At 43.3% G+C, this 21,996-nt stretch overlaps 1 protein-coding gene across 2 annotated transcripts in view; it reads left to right on the forward strand.

The window, feature by feature from the left end:
* The window catches only part of PCSK5 (proprotein convertase subtilisin/kexin type 5), a 470,036-nt gene that overhangs the window by 77,384 nt on the left and 370,656 nt on the right, over window positions 1-21,996 (forward strand). The window lies entirely within an intron of this gene.

Raw genomic sequence — 21,996 nt, forward strand, 5'->3', positions numbered from 1 at the left:
CAAAAAAAAAGGATACATGAGTGATCGTGTACTGTATGTTTAGAGAATACCTACACGTATTCTTGCACTATTGAAACAGGACATCTAAGGAAGACACTTGTGACGCTTCACAAGGTGTGGACAGCTGTACTTATAAAGAACTGTCGTGGTGGTATATTAAATGGTATCACAACCCACAAAAACCTACACTAGTCCTGAACCTATGTGGCTACTTGAACATTACTCTCAGTGCTTTGTATGTGTGGGACTATATTCTTCTGTCTGCGTGAACAAGAAAACAAGTCTAATTTGACTTACTGTAGAGGCCTCGAAATATGTACAACATGACTGTATTGTTAAGTACCTTTGCTATTAATGGCTCCCATACCTTTGTCATAATGAAATGCTGAGTAATTAATGAAGTTATATAGATGAGTATTTGGTAATTATATCCACCCTCTTGTTCATTGTTATAAACAATCAGATAAAACCCACAAGTGGTTCCATTGATTGGCAGACTTGATAAATGGAAGCAGCAGAAACATAACACTCAACTAATATGTTTCTTTTTATTCTTATTTTAAGCCAGAAAATAGGCCACATGTCTTTCCTTTTGACAAAATTGACAAAAATTAAAGGAAACACTGAAATAAATTACAGAAATATAGTTATGAATCGCTAAAGAAATCATAAAAAGGCCTTTCAAAGCCGTCCATCACCAAAAGTGTTTATATCTTAATCCAAATGAGGAATCACTGAGAATTAAAAAACAACCAGCATTTCTCTTTAACCTGTTCAGTACTAGAGAGACATGATAGATTCATGCTTACAATGCAATGCAAAATAGTATCAGCTCTGACATTTTCTTGTCTAACAATGGAGGCTGCCTGAGGTAAAATAAAGAATCAATTCTAATTGTAGTTGACTAATTGTATGAAAGATCTTGGTATTAAGAATAGATCTATTCAACCAGTCACTATTAACAGGTGTAGTTCCCGATAACTTGATCGAAGCACAACCGTATTTCCACGTCACAAAACTAGATGTCGGTAAGAGGCAAATAATTACAGGCAGGACAATAGAAATCTTGGGGCCCAGGACAAATGAAAGGAGCAGGCCCGCCCCCCTGATTGATCCCCCCCATCTCTCCCTGGTAACCCCTGCATTCCCCCCCCCCATTAATCCCCAGATCAAACCCCCTCCCCCATTAATCCCCACACCTAACCCCCCTCCCCCTCCATTAATCCCCACATCGCACAGCATATTGTGTGTTCCTTAGGGGTGGGAGAACGAGATATGGGGAGAGACAAATGGGGAGGAAGGAGAAGGGGAAAGGGGGGGAGAGAGAGAGGGGAAAGGGGGGGAGAGAGAGAGGGGAAAGAGCGTGGGGGAGCGAGAGCATTAGGAAGAGAGTGGTGAGAAAGAGAGAGGAGGAAGGGGAGAGGGAGGGGTGAAGGAGAGAGAAGGGGGAGGGGGAGAGGGGGAAAGAGTTAGAGGGGGAAGGAAAGAGAGAGGGGGGAGAGAGAGGGGGGAAGGAAAGTGGGAGGAGAGAAAAGGGGAGGGGGGAGGAAAGAGAGGGGAGAAGGAGAGAGAGAGGGGGGAAGGAAAGTGGGAGGGGAGGGGGAGGAGGAAGAAAAGGGAGGGGAAGGAAAAGGGGGGGGGAAAGGAAATGGTGGAGGGGGAGAGAGGGGGGGGAAGGAATGGGGGAGGGGAAGACAGGGGGAAGGAGAGAGAGAGAAAGGGGGAAGGAAAAGAGAGAAAGGGGGAAGGAAAAGAGGCAGAATGAAAGAGAGAGAGGGGGAATGAAAGAGTTGGGGAAGGAGAAAGGGGGGAAAGAGAGAGGAGAAAGGGGGAAGGAAAGAGTGGAAGAGACAGGAGAGAGGTAGAGAGAGGGGACAGTGATATTGGAAGAGAGGAGTGGGAGAGAGGGGGGTGGAAGAGAGAGAGGGGTGGAAGAGAGAGGTGAGGTGGAAGAGAGGTGAGAGAGGACAGAGATATTGGAAGAGGAAGAGAGGATCTGAGTTTACCCCAATGCCTACCAGCTGCCCTGGAGGATTGAGGGGTACTATTAAGAGCTCTGTGGAGGGGGCCTGCCAAGCTGCCTGCTGAAAGATGCCCAAGGATGTTCTGTCAGGGGAACCTCCCTTCTACCAGTCTACAGCATGCTGCCTGGACAGGCACCTCCACAGACATCTTCCAGCAGGTCACCTCTGCGGATCAGGCCAGATTATCATTGCCGGCAGAGGGCCCATGCACATTTATTTCCCAGGCCCGGGACAGGAGTCCCCGCTGTCCCCCCCCCCCCCCGTCAGCAGCCCTAATTACAGGCCAGTGATCTGGAATTCAGTAGTAGCGAAATTAACGGAAAAACTGCTGAAATATAGAATTATTGACTATTTAAAGTCCAGCAACTTACAAGATCCCAGGCATCATGGATATACGGGGGGAGATCGTCAAGCAAACCTGTAGACGGACGTTCACAGAGGTACACAATTGGAGACTTTTATAAGGTGAAATTATAATAAGGCTTTATTGTGCCTTTTCCTTTTCATCAGGAAATCCATCCAAACACAGTGGGGGGAGGGGTAACAAAGCTTCTATTCACTTGGGAGTATTTCTAGTGAAACACTATGCAATTAATTCACATCTCCCTTAGTCAAGCATTTCTCCCAGCCCCAAACACATAGCATGAAATAAGCAGATATAAGAAGTCTCTTAAGAATGAAAGTCTTATCTGTTTCTTGGAGGGAAAATCTTCTCAGTTCCTGGTTCAGCTCCCTTCCCTCAGGGTGTGTCAGCTTCAGGTTTAGTAGTTTTCCCTGTGTCTTCTATGCAGCTCTGCTGTTTCTTCTGGCAGGGCTCAAGACTGTTGTGAGAGTCAAAGACAATCCCTGCTCTCTCTCCCAAGTTCAGCCCAGATATGAGCTAAGGAGTCACTTCCTGTCTCAACAGACAGGCTTTTGTAAGCAATCTAAATCAGGCAGGTGGTGTTTATTAATTGACTACCAGCAGTTAACCACCACACTGCTAGATTAAAGGCACATTACTTGAACAGGGATTACTCCCCTGTTACAAAACCTAATTGATTTTTTTTGACTATATATCAGGGTGAAGCAGTAGATGTACCGTACCAAGATTTTAGTAAGGTCTTTGACACTATCCCACATCGACTGATCAACAATGCTTAGGATTGGACCCAAAGTTTGTTGTATTGATAAGACATTGGTTGAAGCATAGGCAACAGAGAGTTGTGGTAAATGGAGTACATTCAGAGGAGGGGAAGGTGGTGAGTGGAGTAACTCAGAGACTTGTACTGGGACGGTGCTCTTTAATATTTGTTATTAGTGACATTACAAATGGTCAGGAGATAAAAGTATGCCTTTTTACAGATGATACAAAGATCTGTAACAGGGTAGACACTTCAGGGGGGTGTAAAAAAAAAGAGTTATGATTTAGGTACATTGGATGAATGGTCAAGAGTGTAACAACTACAATTTACTGCCAAAATGTGCAAAATAATGCACTTGGTGACAAAAATCCATAGACAGAATACAAGATTAATGGCACTATAATGTAATCTACTGTAGAATAAAGAACTGGGAGACATTATTTCAGCTGATTTAAAAGTAGGCGAGCAATGTAACAAAGCTAAGGGTCAAGCAAAGCAAAGTCAGCAGGATGTTAGGTTGTATAGTGAGAGGTACAGTAGTATCAGGAGAAAGAGAGGGGTGATGAGGCTATCTTGTAGATCTCACCTAGAGTAGTATTGTGTTAAATTCTGGATACCATATCTCTGGAGGGACATAAATAAATTGGAGATTGTGCAAAGAAGGGCTACTAAAATGGTGCATGATATACAGCTTAAAACTTACACTGTTTATTTCCCTGTATATGCAATTACTAGGGCGGGGCCTGAGTTCACTTCTCCTGTAATGGAATGAAACTGGTCAGACTTCATGACACGACACGTGTCTTTTGGAGCAACAATACTTTAGAAGGAATATGAATGTGTAGTCCTACAATCAGTCCGATTAGTGAAAATCGGCTCATAGGACCCAAAACAATCCCCAAATTATATACCTACATAGGAGACGGACACATGTAACTATCGCTGCGCTAGTGTCCCACAATGTCACAAATACAGTCTCTGTGCCGGCATGGTTGTGGAGCTCATTGATGGAGTAAGAATAGTTACAGTTACAAGCCTGTACTTCACAAAGGTAAAGCTGGCATGCAATGTGTGCATGCATAAAGGATACTGCCGTGTCAAACACCTGTATGCTTATATGTTCGGAGAACTCACTGTTCGAGACCCCCTTGCTTGCCGGGATTATCACTCACACTCCCCACTAGGGCACTTCTGTCTATTCCTCGATCCGGAGAGGGGATGCTCTAACACCACACTGTCTATCTCCATGTGGGTGACAGGGTGTTGTCCTGGATTTTCTAATAGCACATAAGTGCAACAATTCTTTAATAAGACGACTCTCAAAGTCCTGTACCTGATCAGAGTGAATTCAGGCGGGTAGTCCATAGTGCACAGCGTACGTCCTATTCCATAGTGCACAACATACTTCCTATAGAACCTTGACAACTCTAGTGGCTCGCTGGTCTTCAGTTGGGAAGGCTTGAGCATACCTGTTCTGTGACCACTAACAAATTGCTAGTGAACTATAGATGGACCCAACTACAACCACTAGCCAAATACTTTGACTACTACTTACAACCCATACTCAAAAAGCTATCCACATCCTTGAAAGACACAACAGACTCTCTGAGTAAAATAGAAAGTAGGGGGGAAATTTGTGGGGGATGAGATATTCTGTACAAAGCCTATGCACATCGATCCCCCATGATGAGGGCATACAGTATGTACAAGAGGCCCGTTATAACGAACAGTAGGACTACTTGCAGATACAAGGTACGGCAGTGGGGACCAATATGGCCCCACTATATGCCAATATTTTTATGGCATCTATTGAAAAACAAGCTTCTTCTTTTTTTTTGACCAGAGGTAAGTCCACATATCATGTGTTGGTATAGATATGTGGAAAATATATTTATGCTAGTGAGGGGAACATATGAAGAGCTAGAATATACTGTGGATACTCCGAATAGACTCGATGAGACTATGAAATATACATATGAAACAAACAGTACTAAGATCCATTATTTAGATGTATCTCTAAAAATACCTATGGTGGAGTGAACCCTTCTACGCTTATACAGATGCAGCGGCCGTTATCCGACCATTAATCGGGTTGTATGACGCACTATAGTGCGTCATGGTCCGAGATGGTCCTCTGCAGACTAAATGGCCCATCGGATTAATACAAGCAGGTGTCCCTGCTGTGTTAATCCTACCGGGATCTACCTATCTGTAATAGACGCACAGTAAGAGATAGGCTGAATCAATCACTCTACCTACGCGCCTCTAACAGGCGATCACGGGATTTTATTTCAATTTTAACACTACAGTATTGTAGCAGGGGGTCTCCGGAGCCGAACCGTATTGATTTCAGGTCTGGGGACCTCCTACTTCCCTGGATACAGGCCCCATTATGGGGAGGAGCCGGTATACCCGCCATGTTAAAGTCCTGTGGGTCCGTGACCGTGGGATCTAAACAAAGCAGAGGAATACCGGCACCCCATAACGGGGCCTGTATCGCGGGAAGTAGGGGGTCCCCGAGGCTAAAATCAACTTTGAGAAGAGAAAGGGATGGGGGAGCACAGGTGGAAGGGTGAAATGGAATACAGTCTGATTCAGGTGTGTTAAACTCTGAAGCAGTAAAGGTGGGGTTTTAGGTGTATAATAATTCTTAACACTCACACGGCCTTGTGCAAATGCTGTCGCATCAAGGTATCTTTAGGTCCTCTCCTCTCTGTCTTGTAAATTCGTTCACCGCTTTGCGTCTGCGCTCTTCTTCTCCTTCTTCGTTGGTGTGGTCTCACCCTCGGGATAAATGAATAAACATATGAACAGAATGCATACACAATTTTATGATGTTTCAAGGGATAAAAAACAGGGTTAGAATATATCATAAACACTCACACGGGCATGTGTGCGTGCACTCTTTGGGGTGGTTTCTTTGGACTCCAGGGGACAGTCCCACTTCTCCAATAGAGATTTTAATAGTCTACGGTCAAAACACAAATCAGTGTCAAGTGATGGAAAATAAATAAGAAGGTATTGCTACTCACACGGCCAAGTGTGAGTGCACACTTGGAAAGGTATCTTTTGTTGCTCCTCCTGTAGTCCCCGGATAGGATATCAAAGCGGGGTGGGATGGTGATTTCTCACTCCAAAGTAATAAAGAAGGTTCTAAGCCCAGAAGGTCAAGGCCAAAGTCTTTATTTAAACAAATAAAAGGTACAAAAAACAGCACCGCTAACTCAACCAGTGAGCTGCTCTGTGGATAAAGTAAAAAGCCAGTCTTTGGGGAATATAGTGCAGGACTCGTGGTATTGCAGCAAACTCTCTCCGCGTCCGGATGTAGCGCTGCACTTCCCGTGTCCCACTCCCGACGGTGGCTGCAAAGGCTCAAAACATCTGGTAGATTTCGAGCTACGCGTTTCGCCCTTTTGGGCTTCCTCAGGCTCCGTAGTAAGTTGTTTTCTAAAATCAACTTTGTTCAGCTCAGGAGACCCCCTGCTCACGTACACTAGTATCAAGCACCCCTGCTTTCCCCCCAAGGAAAAAGAAAAAAATCTTTACCTTACTGGATAGCTGCTAAGGTAATGAAGCTGCTTATGTTTTATTTTTATTCATAGTGTGCGTGAGCAGGGGGTCTCCTGAGCTGAACCGCATTGATTTCAGTCTCAGGGACCCCCTGCTTTCCGAGGTACAGGCCCCGTTATGGGGTACCGGTATCCACGCCATGTTGAAATCCTTCACGTCACCAGGCCTTTAACGTTGTGGGAATACCGGCACCCCATACCGGGGCCAGAATCTCGGGAAGTAGGGGGTCCCCGAGGCTGAAATTATCTTTGTTCAGCTCAGGAGACACCCTACTCACGCACACTATCAATACAAACAAAATGTAAGCAGCTTCATTACCTTAGCAGCTATACGCTAAAGTAATTATTTTTTCTTTGGGGGGGTGGTTGATTCTAGTGTGCGGGAGCAGGGGCTGGACAAAGTTGATTTCAGCCTCTGGGACCCCCTACTTCCCGAGTTACAGGCCCTGTTATGGGGTGCCGGTATCCCTCTGCATTGTTTAGATCCCACGGTCACGTGACTCACATGATTTTTAACATGGCGGGTATACCGGCACCCCATAACATGGCCTGTAACTCGGATAGTTGGGGGTCCCCAGACCTGAAATCAATGTGGTTCAGCTGCAGAGAACCCCTGCTACAATACTGAAGTGTTTAAAATTAAATAAACCCCCCGCGATCGCCTGTTAGAGCCGTGCAGTTAGAATGACTGATTCAGCCTATCTCTTACTGCACGTTTTACAGACAGGTAAACCTCGGTAGGATTAACACAGCAGGAACCCCTGCTGTGTTAATCCGATGGGCCATTAGTCTGCCGCAGCAAATGTTGAAAGGATTTCGGGGAGATCTCGAAAACCAATTTGAGAAATGGTTGGATAACGGGTGCAGCATCTGTATGTTAAGAATACTCATTGTAACATATCACTCCCTGCTAGGGCACTTCAGGCTTTTACTCGAACCGGAGAGGGGAAGCTCCGATACCACACTCTCTGTCTGCCTCGGCTCCGCTTGTGACAGCGGCTTCCTCACTGTTCCCCTCCTCAGCAGCTCTGACTCATCCCTTCGCTTCCTGTCCTCTATCTTCTTCTTGGCTCTACCTCGTGTGTCACCCTTCTCTAATACCCAATCACATGCACCCCTGAAAAGGTTCACCGTCATTGGCCAGAGGGCCTGTCCATCATTGCCCAGGCATTCCTTAGAGGAGGGTTAAATATACATTATTCAGTGTTTCATTTAGGTGTTTCATTTACTTTAAAGTGTGACAGTTTGAGTACTAAAATGAAGAAATTGTTTAGTATTTTAATTTGGATTTTTTTTAGTGACTATAATATGGATAATTAATATTTTATTAAACATTTCTATAAGATCCACTATAATACTTTCATTGCCAAAAACGTGCTGAGTTTAATGCTTACAAATGTAATTGCTTACTGTTTATATGTAATATCTTTATTGACCAATTAACATTTTACTTGTTAGTTATTCAATTTTTTTTGCAATGATAGTTTAAATAAAAGGTGCTATGGCCATTTCATTATAATGTGATTTGCATTGTTTACATGATCTGTTTTGATCCACAAATATAATTGCCTCCCCCCGTAACACAACCATTGAGGACAGCAATATTCAGAATGTTCTGAAAACTGCACTTTTGCTGAAAGAAGAATTTAGCAGGTGTCAAACGTATGATTTTTTTAAAACCTAGTGCAATATAGTTTAAGAGACTTTTTCTCTTGCTAAACATTTCCTCCAGTTCCTATTGCAGGAAAGGTGCTTATTGTAAGCAGCTCATTCAGTTCAGACACTGACAGTAATAAGACACTGACACTGAAAAACTGGCAGCTGTGATACCTGATGTGTAGCTATCAATAGATATCAGGATGTTGCTCTGCTTGTTTCAGTGAGCGATGTTATAAGTCATTGAGAGCAAAATTATAACGGGGACATATAAAGGTTTCATACGTATGTCATATTTGTATATGCAAAATAACAATATTTTCTGAGGTAGCATAAGGCTCTATTAGAACCTTGATTTTGAAGTTTCTTATATTTGATTCAAGTCAAGGAGCTTAATATTTCTTTATTTTTTTTAGATAAATGTTTTATTCCATTACAAAATGTGTATTTTCTTAATGACATTATGGGGCAGGTGCATCAAGGCGATTTTGGAGCAAAACTGGGACACATGGATGTACTGTATTCACCAAAAACAGGGGAGCGGGGGATGTGTCAGCATGGGAGAGAAAAACAACACAGGGCAACATTACAGGATTCAATGAAGTTCTTGGGAATGGGATCTCTGCAGATTCTACTCACAAATATAGAGTAAAGTATGGCATGTCCAAAACTGTGGCAAACGTGGGTAGGACTCCACTCGCTCCAGTAGGGCTCAAGGAGAGAAAGAAAGACCACAATAGTGCAGATGATCCTTATAAAATGATTTTACTCAAATAAACACCCCCCTGAATTAAAGACTTACATCAGGGTTGATATTTTAAAACAATGTATACACAATAGGAAAGCCGCCGTAACTCCCGTGTGTATGGTGAGTCGCGTTCTCACCGCACTCTGAGACTCCGCCCCTTCCGATACGTCACCTCCAGTATCCCGATGACGTGGATGGTGCAGATGGCACTTCCCTCAACACTGGTTCAACGCTCAGAGTCTCCTACTATGGCAAGTGTCGAACTCAACGCGTTTCGCTCTGGTTCACTTCGTCAGGAGTCAGTAACCCCCACTCACGCCTGCTCTTTTAGATGTACCCTGTCTGATCAAACACTATTTGAATAAACATGTACTTGATGGAGGTGGGACCAGCGACAGCTGCTATAACATAACATACAATAGATGCTAGAAGAGCCTAATAGCAGATCGCATAGCTCTATGGCAGATGGCACCATCAGCATAAGACATTTCATTATCAGCAATACACATCACAATAAAAATATAAAAATATACATAAAATATATGGTGCAGAAGCCTAATAGCGAATTATACAGCAATAACAATTGATGGATGTATTGTCATGTTGGACCTCGTTGCATTAATGTATCTGTGGCATATGTCCAAACTGAGAATGAAAGGTGCCAGAACTCACTCTGTGTGTTTTGATACGTTGCATTGCCTAAAATGTTGTGTAGTTAGAAACTAAGAATCTATGCACGTCCATTTTCTCTGCTGTTGGATGCATTGCTGTATTATTTCATACATTATTTGTGTATGTTAATATCAGGATGATGTAAAATTTTCATTTTAAATTAAGTCTTTGAGTGGGAGGAATTTGATAACTTCCCAATGTTATTTTTACATTATCAAAGCTTCTGATAGGACCTCTTTTCTCATGCAATCAAATGATGATAGAAATAATCATGATACAAACTCTTATTGACTTCACACTGACTTACGGTGGCATTACTGGGTTAAAAAGATCTAATATGTGGAATAAAAACAAGGAATGTAGTCAACACAAGTGAATCTCCTGGTAATGTGTTGTTTACAGGCATACCCCGGTTTAGGGACACTCACTTTAAGTACACTCGCGAGTAAGTACATCTCGCTCAATAGGCAAACAGCCGCTCACGCATGCGCCTGTCAGCACGTCCTGAACAGCAATACCGACTCCCTACCTGTACCGAAGGTGTGCGCAAGCGGGAAGACTATAGAGCTTGTTACACATGCGTTATTTACATCAGTTTTGCACGTATATAACGATTGCAGTACAGTACGTGCATCGATAAGTGGGGAAAAGGTAGTGCTTCACTTTAAGTACATTTTCGCTTTACATACATGCTCCGGTCCCATTGCGTACGTTAATGCGGGGTATGCCTGTATTACAGCAGGGTTGCCAGGTGGCTTCTCCAAAAATACTGGACACAATGGTGAAAAGTGCAACATGCTTGAGACACACACATACCCTTCTCACCGCTCCTTGCTGTTTCCTCCTCTCCTTTTCCCCACCCCCAGGCTGTTGACACCTCCTCCTGATTGACTGCTGCTGGGTAATGCAGCCAATCCAGATGGAGGAATCTACCCAGCCCCTTTGCAACAGTGTTGCTATCACCCTGCTCAAAGAAACCCTGAGGCTGTCCAAGCCAGTAAGGTCACTATGTCCGGAGAGGTAATACCAGACACATACATGTCCAGTATTACCTCTCTTTTTGTACTGGACAGAGTGTCCAAATACAGGACGGTCCGGATCAATACTGGACATCTGACAACTGTAATTACAGCATGTTATTGTGCAGATGAGGAAATGCTGTACATATTGTCTTCATGGCCAAGTCATGAGTAACAAACTATGTCCTCTCCAATGTTTTTAACCAGTTTTACTGGCAATAAAGCAATTACAAACATCAGGTTAAACTTTGCACCGTCCTCTGCATAAAATACACATCTGTCAATATTTACTGTACAATGGTTTCAAAAAGACAGGAGTTCTTTTAGCGTAGGCATGTGGCCTTAGACTGCTTAAATGCTGATCCCAACACACTTGATTACCAATTGTATCCTAGTATTTTAAGGTTGCTCGGATAATAGAAGGCACCTAGAAGCCCTCCTAACAACTAAAGGACATGGGACTATATTCACGTAAATGGGCCATAAGGTATTGTAAGGAGAATGAAATGATCCTGGTTCTGATGACCTAGCTGTATAATCTCAGGCGCAGTATGGGTTTACTTTCCTTGCCTTTTACTAAAATGTCTACGGTGGCTGAAATTATGTCTGGAATAACATGTCAAGTTCCACAAAAGTGATGTGTTGTTAGTGTCAAAAGGCACCAGTGGCCCCCTCAGTTCCTGAGCTTTGTTTCCTGAATTCAAACTATATATGTTTGCTATGGGCGCAAGTTTTGTCAGACCCTCACCCATGGCATGAGATAAGCTTGGTGGCTTTGTGTGTGCGGGAAAAACATGAGCACAGGAAGATACAACTACCAGGAATAGAGGTCCACTGGCTGTCTACATATGGTATCGTGCTTGCAGTAAGATCCTGAAATGTATCTGAAGCTAAGTAACCAATAAATTGTATTTGACTAACAAGTGGTGTTGGTGTGCTCATGTCTACTTGTGAGTGAGATCAACAACCCGATCCTAAGTATTGCCCTCTCAGCGAAATAAGTATTTCCTGTCAGCACAACTAGCACTGCGAGCAGGGTCATTTTTCTTACTCTGAATACGTCGGCATGGGTTTGGAATTGCTAATCATTTGTGCAGTAGTGTGCTCTTGTATAACATGTTTAGCAGAAATAGTATGTTTGGTAGCAAGAAAGGAAGTGTCTCTGTGAAATTGCCTGGCTGGGTATCGGATCCATGGATATCTGTAGCTCATGAATTGGACAAAGAGATTAGATTTGTCAGGGTACAAAAAACAAGAAAGGAAGTCTCCAGCTCAGGTTGGTTGGATCATGTTACAAGCAGTTTGTGAGTTGCAATGTCCAGTCAGCGCAGGTATCTTCCAGCAAAAGAAGGGCAGTCATGGAATAGCACCGTTGTCTCCTGCATCTCTTCATAGAAAAACCCTTGTCTAGTATTTGGTTTGTGAGATCGATGTTGTAGCTTTCTATTGTCATATCCTAAATCAGGGCTCTAACTGGCGGCCCACAAGCCAAATACGGCCTGTGAAGGCCTTTGATATGGCTGATTTCATACTAGCTGCTTAGGCAACAAAGTGCAGTTTTTCACACTGAAACTCACTTGTAAGTTACGCTACTTAAATATATATGGTACAGATGTTATAAATGCTTGCAAAATGTTATAATACAGTTATTTTCAAGTCTTTAAATGTATCTAAAATTACATCAAAATAAGCTTGTGGCCCTTCTACTTCTAAATGCTTTATGATCTGGCCCATTTGGAGAATTAGTTGAAGAGCCCTGCTTTAAATAAGCTTATTAAAGCTGCAGACCAAGCAATATCCTACATGTGTATCCATTTTATTCCCATGGTGACGTGACACGGTACATTTAAATGCATAGGAGATACCGGCACCCCATAACAGGGCTTGTATCTCAAGAAGCAGGGGGTCCCTGGACCTCAAATCAACACGGTTCTGCTCCGGAGACCCCCTGATCATACACTTGTATTAAAATTTATATTAAAACATCTGCTACCCACAATAAACATTAAAACACAACAATACTAATACCTACCTCCTCTAACCGGGAGGCTGTGGTCCCCACGGGTCCTCAGGTGGTCCCCACGGGTGTCTGGGGGCCCTCTGGTGGTCCCCGCTGGCCTGCGGAACCAATCCTGTGAAAACATTTTTTTTTGCAATACATTGAAATAAATACATCCCTTAAAGTGATGTCATATCCTATCAATGTAACCTGTCAAATGGTACTGCAACCAATTGGATTGTCTTCAATCCCATTGGCTGTAATACCATCTGATACAGCCATGTGAAAAAAGAAAAAACACAAAAGCGCACCAAGATGAGAGATAGATATTGTATTAGCAACAAATAATAAAATTAGTAACTTACATATAAAATTTCTTTAATAATCCCCGATTCTGGTGTCTATCACAGGAGTAGGGCATCACATAGGAAGTATGAAGGGTAATCTCAGTTCTGAGAGATCAGACCCGCGCGCTGGGGCTGTCTCTGTTCACTCTCCTGTCCTCCACGTGTTGCTAATACATTATCTATCTCTCATCTTGGTGCGCTTTTGTGTTTTTTCTTTTGTTGCTGATATTGGTATCACCATCGGGGGTCCCAGTGGAGACCACATTTGGAGGTGGGGGAGAGACCTCATAAACACAGAAGCAGCAAGAGAACTGAGAGGGACCAACACTCCAAGTTTAAAGAGCCAGAGCGCGGACTGAACTTTTCATTTCGATACAGCCATGTGGTTTTACGGATGTGACGTATCTCCCTTGGAGATGACGTCACATCCTTAAAAAAAAAAAAAAAAAAAGAGGCGGGCACATGATACAGCGTCCAATTGGATTGGAGCTGTACCATCTGACCCTAATATGTGACATCACAGGCCATATATAAGGCCTGTATGTCTAATTTTACCTCAAGAAGCTGACGTGACAACATCCTGTTGTGGATTTACCATTGGGTTTTGGATTGACAGATGAAGATAAAGATTAAAGAAAAGATTAAAGTAATGACAGATGAAGAAAGAAGACGGTGAGAGAAGATAAAAGAAAGAAGTTTTTTTTACCCGATAATGGCCTTCAAGGTGGATGGTGTTGGATTGCGGGTGATAACATTGCGGTACGAGAGATTGCAGATACAACGGGATTCGGAGGGTGAAGACTTCTAAAGGAAAGTCAATTGAATGTATGTAAATGTGTTTTGTTCAGGTTTTTTGATTGTATTTATTTATTTTTAAGTTTGTGATTGCCCATTGACTGATAATGTATTAATCTGTGCCCCGGGTACAGATAAATACAGTGGCAGTCAATGCATTTTTTTGCAAATGCTTATTTTGAATTGATTTGTAATTTTTTGTTTTTATTGTTTGGATTCAATTATTTGGAATTTGGATGGCTTGTTTTTAGTACATTTTAGGATTGGTTAGCGTTGTAAATTATTTGTTTAGTTGGCTAGTGGTTTAAATTCATTAATTGTTTATTTAAAATTAATTGTTTTGTTGGTTAGTGCTGTTATTTATTACATTGGTTGGCTAGTGCTTTTATTTATTTAATAGGTTGGCTAGTGCTTTTATTTCTTGAACTGGGGTGTTTAGGTGCTTGTGTATATCTTTTATTATTGTGTATTTTTGGCCTTCATGCTTTTTTATTAGGGTGACCATTGACTGCTATAGTGGCTTATCATGCCCATATTATATGGGTATGATGTACCACTATGCCAATCAATGGGTACAGGGTGGGTATAGTGGTCCCAGGTGGATGGTTAGGCCATTAGATTGTGTTTTTTCATGTATTCTTGCTGGCATGGGAGGACATGGACCTGCAGTATGTTGATGAGGATGCCCTTCATGATAGCATGGGTAAGTAGAAAGGTTTATTTACTTTATTTATGCTGGCTAATGTTTTTTTCTGGATAATAGTTATTTTGCCCCTTACAGTACTGTATGTGTTGGGGGGGTGTATTTATTGCAATGAATGGAAATGCAGGGAACAGCCGAGGGCCCTCAGATACCCGCGGGGACCTCCTGAAGACCCCCGGACACCCGCAGCGACCACCTGAAGGCCCATAGACACCGTGAGGACCCAAAGACACCCATGGGGACCACCCGCAGGGCCCACCTGGGGGCCCACAGACACCCGTGGGGACTGCGTGAGGACCCCTGGACATCTGTGGGGACCACTCGTGGGCCCCCAGACACCCGCGGGGACCACTTGAGGACCCCTGCGGCCTCTGGTATCAATCATATGGGGGTAGGGTAGGTGGGTATTAGTGTTTATTGTGGGTAGCGGGGGTGGGTGAAGGGGGTATTTGGCCCTTGGTGGGTAGGGGGAGGGGTTTAGCCCTTCATTGCCTTAGCGGTTATCCGCTACGGTAATGAAATTGACTGTAAATGCATTTTTATTGCATGGGATTCGTGAAGATTGTCTCCGGTGCTGATATTAATGGATATCAGCTCCGGAGACACCGGCATCAATCCGATGCAGAAAAAAAAGTTCTATATCGTGCTTCTCAGCAGCTTCTCACCAGCCTCATGCCAACTTTTCCTGGCGTGAGGATTTTGGGAGAAGCTCCCGATTCTAGAGCCGCGATTAGCCTCGATAACCTAATCGCGGCTACTAGTATTGCACGAGTTTCAGAACCTGCCGATAAGTCTTATCGCCGCTCACTCAGCGATTTTTTTATGACGGCTGAAATGTTTGGCGATTCATGCCTTTATCGCCCACTTATCGAGGCTTACTGAATAGCAGTAGGCATTTGGCCGATAAGTGCTCGATAAGTGGCTTATCGACTCTCGTAGCATAGGCCCCATATGTGTTTGAGAAGTTAGTTTGTTCATGTAATGGCACTGCTACACATTTTCAGTCCTCTTTGGAATATTAACACATTGAAGTTGTATGTGGTTACAGATGACAAATTCTGCCTCTCTGACGTAGTGTTGTGTGACAAAAAGGATCATGGGAGACATACACTGAGCAAAACACGGAGCCATTTATTTATTTTTTATGTAAAGTACATGCCAGCGTTTTTGTATCTCAGTTGACACAATACATCACAACTTTTTCTAAGCAAATACACTTTTCATCTACATATTTTATGTACAAGTGTATACCTACATATCACCCGATAGAATTCAGCACAGTGTAGTTAAACTAGAGCATCAAAAGAATCTCCGAAAAGATCTTCTATAGCTTTTATATATCAAACGTGACATCTGGAATCGAGGGATGCATTATAGGTCAGTCATTCACTATTGACGCTGAAGGCTGTTTTTGTGAACTGCAAAATTGACATAAAAAATGTACTGGCAATAATAAGGAATTGGTTGCACAGTGTCTTATTATAATGACAGTTAAGCGTGTGCATTGTTTAATAGATGTTAATGCTAATCATAGACTATAATGACATACTGGATGGAATATCACTGTGATGCATTTGCTCATTTAGGATGACTATCCCTGAAATTCATGTCTAGTGTTTATTTTTCTTGCTTAATCTTCATTCTAATACTAAACCCCTCAGTCGGTTTACTTTAGTCCATTAAAGTTTAAGTAACCGTCACTCAGAAAATGTGCGTCCTCAGCATTGTTTCAGATGTCTTTAATTGGAATTTAAGTTTCTTTTTATTGCATTTCTATATCCTTTTTTTATTACGAGGTGTATTTGAAAATTTAGTATACATCTCAATGCATCTTTTCTAGAAAACATGTTTTTGAACTGCATTAATTCTTACAAAAGGTAACATATCTTGCATTATAAAACTGTTATCGTTACCATTTAAACCCCACACAGCACATAGGCAACTTAAATTCACAACTCAAGCTGTATTACTACTTGGGCAGACAGAAAACAGTTAGAGAGGTGATTTTCACTAAAGTCCTTCTGGCTGTTCACTGATGTTTTATTTCACTATATAACATATAATGGGGCTCACTCAGCATCACTCTAATGCAGGGGTGGGCAACTCCAGTCCTCAAGGGCCACCAGCAGGTCAGGTTTTGTGGATATCTCTGCTTCAGCATAAGTGGCTCAATCAGGGTTGCCACCTTCTATTCAAGGCTGTGGCGGCATCTCCTGATATCCTCCCGGCAACATGACTGTGCGACGTCACGTGACCCCATTGCCATGACAACAAAATACTCTGTGATGTCATGCGGCGTCAAGTTGCCATGACAATGGGACTCCTTATGGCGCTGCGCAACCACGTTGAATTGATTTGCAGGGGAGATGCCGGGAGACACCGCAGCCACCCGGAGATTTACGATGTACACCCAGGGCCTGGAGATACGCGGCTGAAAACCCGTAGTCTCCGGGTCAAACCCGGAGTGGTAGCAACCCTTGGCTCAATTTGCGGCTCAGTCTTTGACTGCACCACCTGTGCTGAAACAGGGATATAATCAAAACCTGACCTGTTGGTGGCCCATGGGACTGGAGTTGCCCACCCCTGCTCGAATGGATTGTGAGATTTATTTACAGTATTTGTATATAGAAAAATTTGCTGAATCATAAAACAAAGCCTATGGGGTATATCCACAGAAGTGTGTAACGTTTTCATTATTTTACTTATCGATATCCGCAACGCGTATACCCCAAAGGTGCTTAGCTTTACGATGTCCTCGCATTCACTTGAACAATAGCGTATCGCTAATGTTTTTTTTGGTAACTTAAATTTGATTGAGTTTCCAAACAGTGAATAAATGACATTCACATTACATCGTACTTTAGCGTCGTTTAATTGTCTAATGTTTAACGGACATATTGCTTACTCATATGCAATTTATATGGCAATGAGCAGTACGATATTTAAGACCGTGCAAAAGCTACCAAAACCAGTTCCTGATTATCACTGAGTTATTTTCATTTGCATTAGTGTACAATTAAATGAAGAAAAGACACTATAAATAATGGAAAAGGTGTAAAAATATGACATTTGTCAACATTATAACAAGATTTGCATGAGGTTTTGGTAATGCACCCGAGTAATACGTCTTTACCGCATGCATTAATAACGCGTGTTAAAGTTTGAGCAATGTGCATGTTTTGTGATGGAAGCACGCGACTACTATGGTGATGGTATGTTCTAAATAATATGCGTGGTATTTATTTACATTTTAGTTGTGCTGCCAAATACTTACAGTATTTAGCAAAAAATGAATATGCTTAGTAATAAGGTTACAATCTCAAGCTCTTAATAATACTAAACATGTGAGGAGTGAGGAGGTTTAAAGAGTGAAAAGTAATTCTGCACCCGCACCTTTTCTAGCCAAGCACAGGTTTTCCCCTACACTTATCAACACTCATTATGCCTTTTCTCTGTGTCAAACCTCATCTCATCAAACCTTCTATTAACTGTCTCCACCCTCCATCTCTCCTTAAACTTCTGCTGACTAAAGTACAGTGCTTCAAAGAGAAGGTGGATTCTAACAGACGCCTCTGTGCCTTTCTCCTGAATCACCTGTTCTCCTGAATCACTTTATCTACTCTAGATGCTTTATACCCTGTAACGGAGGAAGTATCTTCCCCACTCCCTCAAATACCTGTCAGTTTGATCTCTTTCCTTCCCAACTTCTTTGACCTTTTACTCCCACCCTCATCCCTGCACTCACTCACTCACTCACTCACTCACATTTTCAACTTTTCTTTCTTCTCTGGTATCCTTTCTTCCCCCTTTAAAAATGCTGTTGAGAGACCTATTCTTAAAAACAACACCCTTGACGCCACTAGCCCATGAAACTATCGCCTTGTCTCTCTCCTCCCCTTTACCACAACATTTCTGGAATGGCGTGTATCTTCCTGCTTGCTTTCTTTCCTGAGCTCCGATGCTCTCCTAGACCCTCTCCAATTAGGTTTTCACATTTTTCACTCAACTGAAACAGCACTTTCCAGAGTGGCAAACGATATCCAAAGGATGTTTCTCCCTTTTCATTCTACTCAACCCGTCTGCAGCATTGGATACTGTTGATCACCCAGTCCTTCACACTCTTCACTTCCTTCGTTTTCAGTGATAACGCCCTTGCCTAAAAGGCTTACTTCCTACCTCTGTTATTGTTTCGTTAGTGTATCTATTGCTTACACCTCTGATCTATTTGTTAGTGTACCTCAAGGCTCGTTCTGGGACCTCTCCTCTTTTCTCTCTGCCTTGCAGCTCTCTACAGTTCAATGTATTAAAAAATGCTGCTGTGAAGATAACTCCATATTTCTCTCAACCAGTCCCTGCTACTCTCCTCCTGAAAACTCTCTGGCTTCCAATTGAAGTCTGCATTCCTTACTATATTTTTCCGGTCTCTTTGAATGCTCTCCACACCTGTGCCCCTCCTAAATATCGCAGCTTTATCTTCTTGCTATACCCCTGTTTGCTCTCTAAGCTGTAATCAGGTCCATGTTCTCTGTACTCCTCAGGTCAATACAGCTCTCTCACATTAACAGCCCTTCTCACATGCTGCACCAGACCTCTGGAAATTCTTCCCTCTCAATTTCCACCAAGCACCTTTTCTCTCTAACTTCAAAACCTGTTTGAAAACTCACCAGCTCAACTAAGCATTTAACTAGTCCTGGATAACCATTACTCACTAAACTATAGCTTGCTCTTATACACTCTCTAACCAATGCACTCAAATGTACTCCCACTGTTTCTGTTGGTCTCCCCACATTCCAATTAGATAGCAAGCTCTTTGGGACAGGGACTCCTTTGTTCCAATGTAACATTTATAACGTAATGCATTTATTCCATCTTTATTAATATATTCTGTATACTGTAGTAACTGTACTTGTATTGCAAAGTTGTAAAAATTGTAATGTGCTGCGTACCAGGTTGGCGATATAAAAACAAGCATATACTGCACATACATACAATAGAAGGAAAGAAGGGCCCATACATTCTCTCTCTTGCGTTTGTAAAAGTACTTCTTGTTTGTAGGAGTAAAACTATTACATAGGGGCTTTAATCATAGATTTGATGTGTCTGGGATAGCGGAACACTGAGAAAACCACATACAGAACAATTCTTCTCAGTGCTAAAGTGTGACAGTGCTCGTGTCTAAACAGGAAGCGGACCCGCAGGGCTGAGGTAGTGATGCAAATAAACCGACCAGGGCCCCGCCCCGGGACACAGTCCTGTAAGAGTATCCGTAGTCGGTATGGAATCAGGGGTCAGGGCTGGCGGCAGAGTTGCAAAGTCCAGGAGACAGCCGGCATCAGTGCAGGACGGAAGGCAGCGAGGTTGAGGTCACAGTCTGGGGTCAGCAACAGGGCCATCAAATGAACAGGGCAGCCACAAGGATAGGCACACCACAGCAATAAGCAAGCTACACGGAAGGCTCAGGTATGGGGAAGCCACAGGGATAGGCACGCCTCAGGAATAGGCAAGCCACAAGGATGGCTCAGGAATGGGGAAGCCACAGGGAAAGGCATGCCACAGCAATAGGCAAGCTACACGGTAGGCTCAGGAATAGGGAAGCCACAGGGAGAGGCACGCCACAGCAATAGGCAAGCCACACAGACGGCTCAGGAACGGGGAAGGCTCAGGAACTAGAAGACTCAAGAACTAGAGCCCAGGGTGTCCAGGAACACAGCTAAACGCATACAATGCTCGGGCCGGGACTGGGAGTCACTGGCTGCTATTTAAGCCCTGGAACAGGTGCAGCCAATTAAGCAGGCTGCCAGTAACTAAAATGTCCACAGCAGCCAGGTAAGGGCAGGTTCCACCAAAGCCTGGACTGGAACCCTTACATAAAGGGGCCAGCAACGCATACCAGCACAGAAGGGGTTAACACGGGGTTAACACGCACGGTTGCCTGCATTGTGTCTAGAAATGGCCAGGTTAAGAAAAGAGCTTAGAGTAAAAAGAAGTGTTGGGTGATAAAAATAAAACAATGTGATAATGACACAGTATAGCATTATCTTCCTCTCAATAAGCATACATTACATAAAATAAAAATAACTTCTCTGAACATAAAAAGCTGATTGAAAGGAGAGGTTATCTGAAGTCAATCATAGATGGCATCCACTGTCTAAAGTAGTATTCACAATATAGTAGTACAGTGAGTCCTCGGTATCCGACGTCCCGCTTACCGACGGGTGCCTTATCCGACGCCACATAATGCAGTCCGCCGGACGCATTATCCGACCTCAAACCTGCTTATCCGATGGTCGCCGCCGCCGATTAACATGGACCCACTATCCGATGGTCCGTTAACCGATGGCAGTTTGCAGGACGCATTCCGTCAGATAAGCGAGGACCGCCTGTACTGCGGCTAACTTCTTCCCTTAATAAAAACTTGATGTTGATATGTATGTTACCTAGTCCTGAAAACCATGTGTAACTTACAGTATAACTTCAAAACACGTATACAATTAGGTCTCTTACAGATACACCTATTGCAGGCATTGTTTGTGGCACAAAGTTTTATAAAAATCTGGTGACAATAATGCCTCAGTTGCCTCCATTTTTTAGTTTGCTTACTGCTCAGCCATTCCCAAAGTGGTTGTATAGAATCTACAGTTAAGCGCAGTCTTTTTTTACTGCGCCCCCCTGACGGCTGTCCTCCTCTCCACCCTCTTCCCCCCCCCCCCTTACCTCGGCTCCGGCGTTCTGGGCGTCATGACGTCATGTTGCCACGGCAACGTGCCATCACATGACCCCGCGACGCATCTCCAGAAGCCGTCTGAGCCAAGGTAAGTGCAGTGTCGTTTATAGAGGTCTTCATCGCTTCCCCGGCATTTAATTTAAGTACGCCCCCCAGTTTGCGCACCGCTGGTGTAGAATATAAGAACTGGTTAGAACATGTGCTGGAATTATTGTGATACAGGCATACCCCGGTTTAAGGACACTCACTTTAAGTACACTCGCGAGTAAGGACATATCGCCCAATAGGCAAACGGCAGCTCACGCATGCGCATGTCAGCACGTCCTGAACAGCAATACCGGCTCTCTACCTGTACTGAAGCTGTGCGCAAGCTGGGAGACTATAGAGCCTGTTACAAATGCGTTATTTACATCAGTTATGCACGTATAGGACGATTGCAGTACAGTACATGCATCGAGAAGTGGGAAAAAGGTAGTGCTTCACTTTAAGTACATTTTCACTTTACATACATGCTCCGGTCCCATTGCGTATGTTAATGCGGGGTATGCCTGTACAGTACAAAAACAGTGGTGGAGGGGCCTTGTTCCGAGACACATTTTTAAAAGCTCACCTGACC

The sequence above is a fragment of the Ascaphus truei genome, chromosome 1, assembly GCF_040206685.1.
Source record: "Ascaphus truei isolate aAscTru1 chromosome 1, aAscTru1.hap1, whole genome shotgun sequence".
In the NCBI taxonomy this organism is placed as follows: Eukaryota; Metazoa; Chordata; class Amphibia; order Anura; family Ascaphidae; genus Ascaphus; species Ascaphus truei.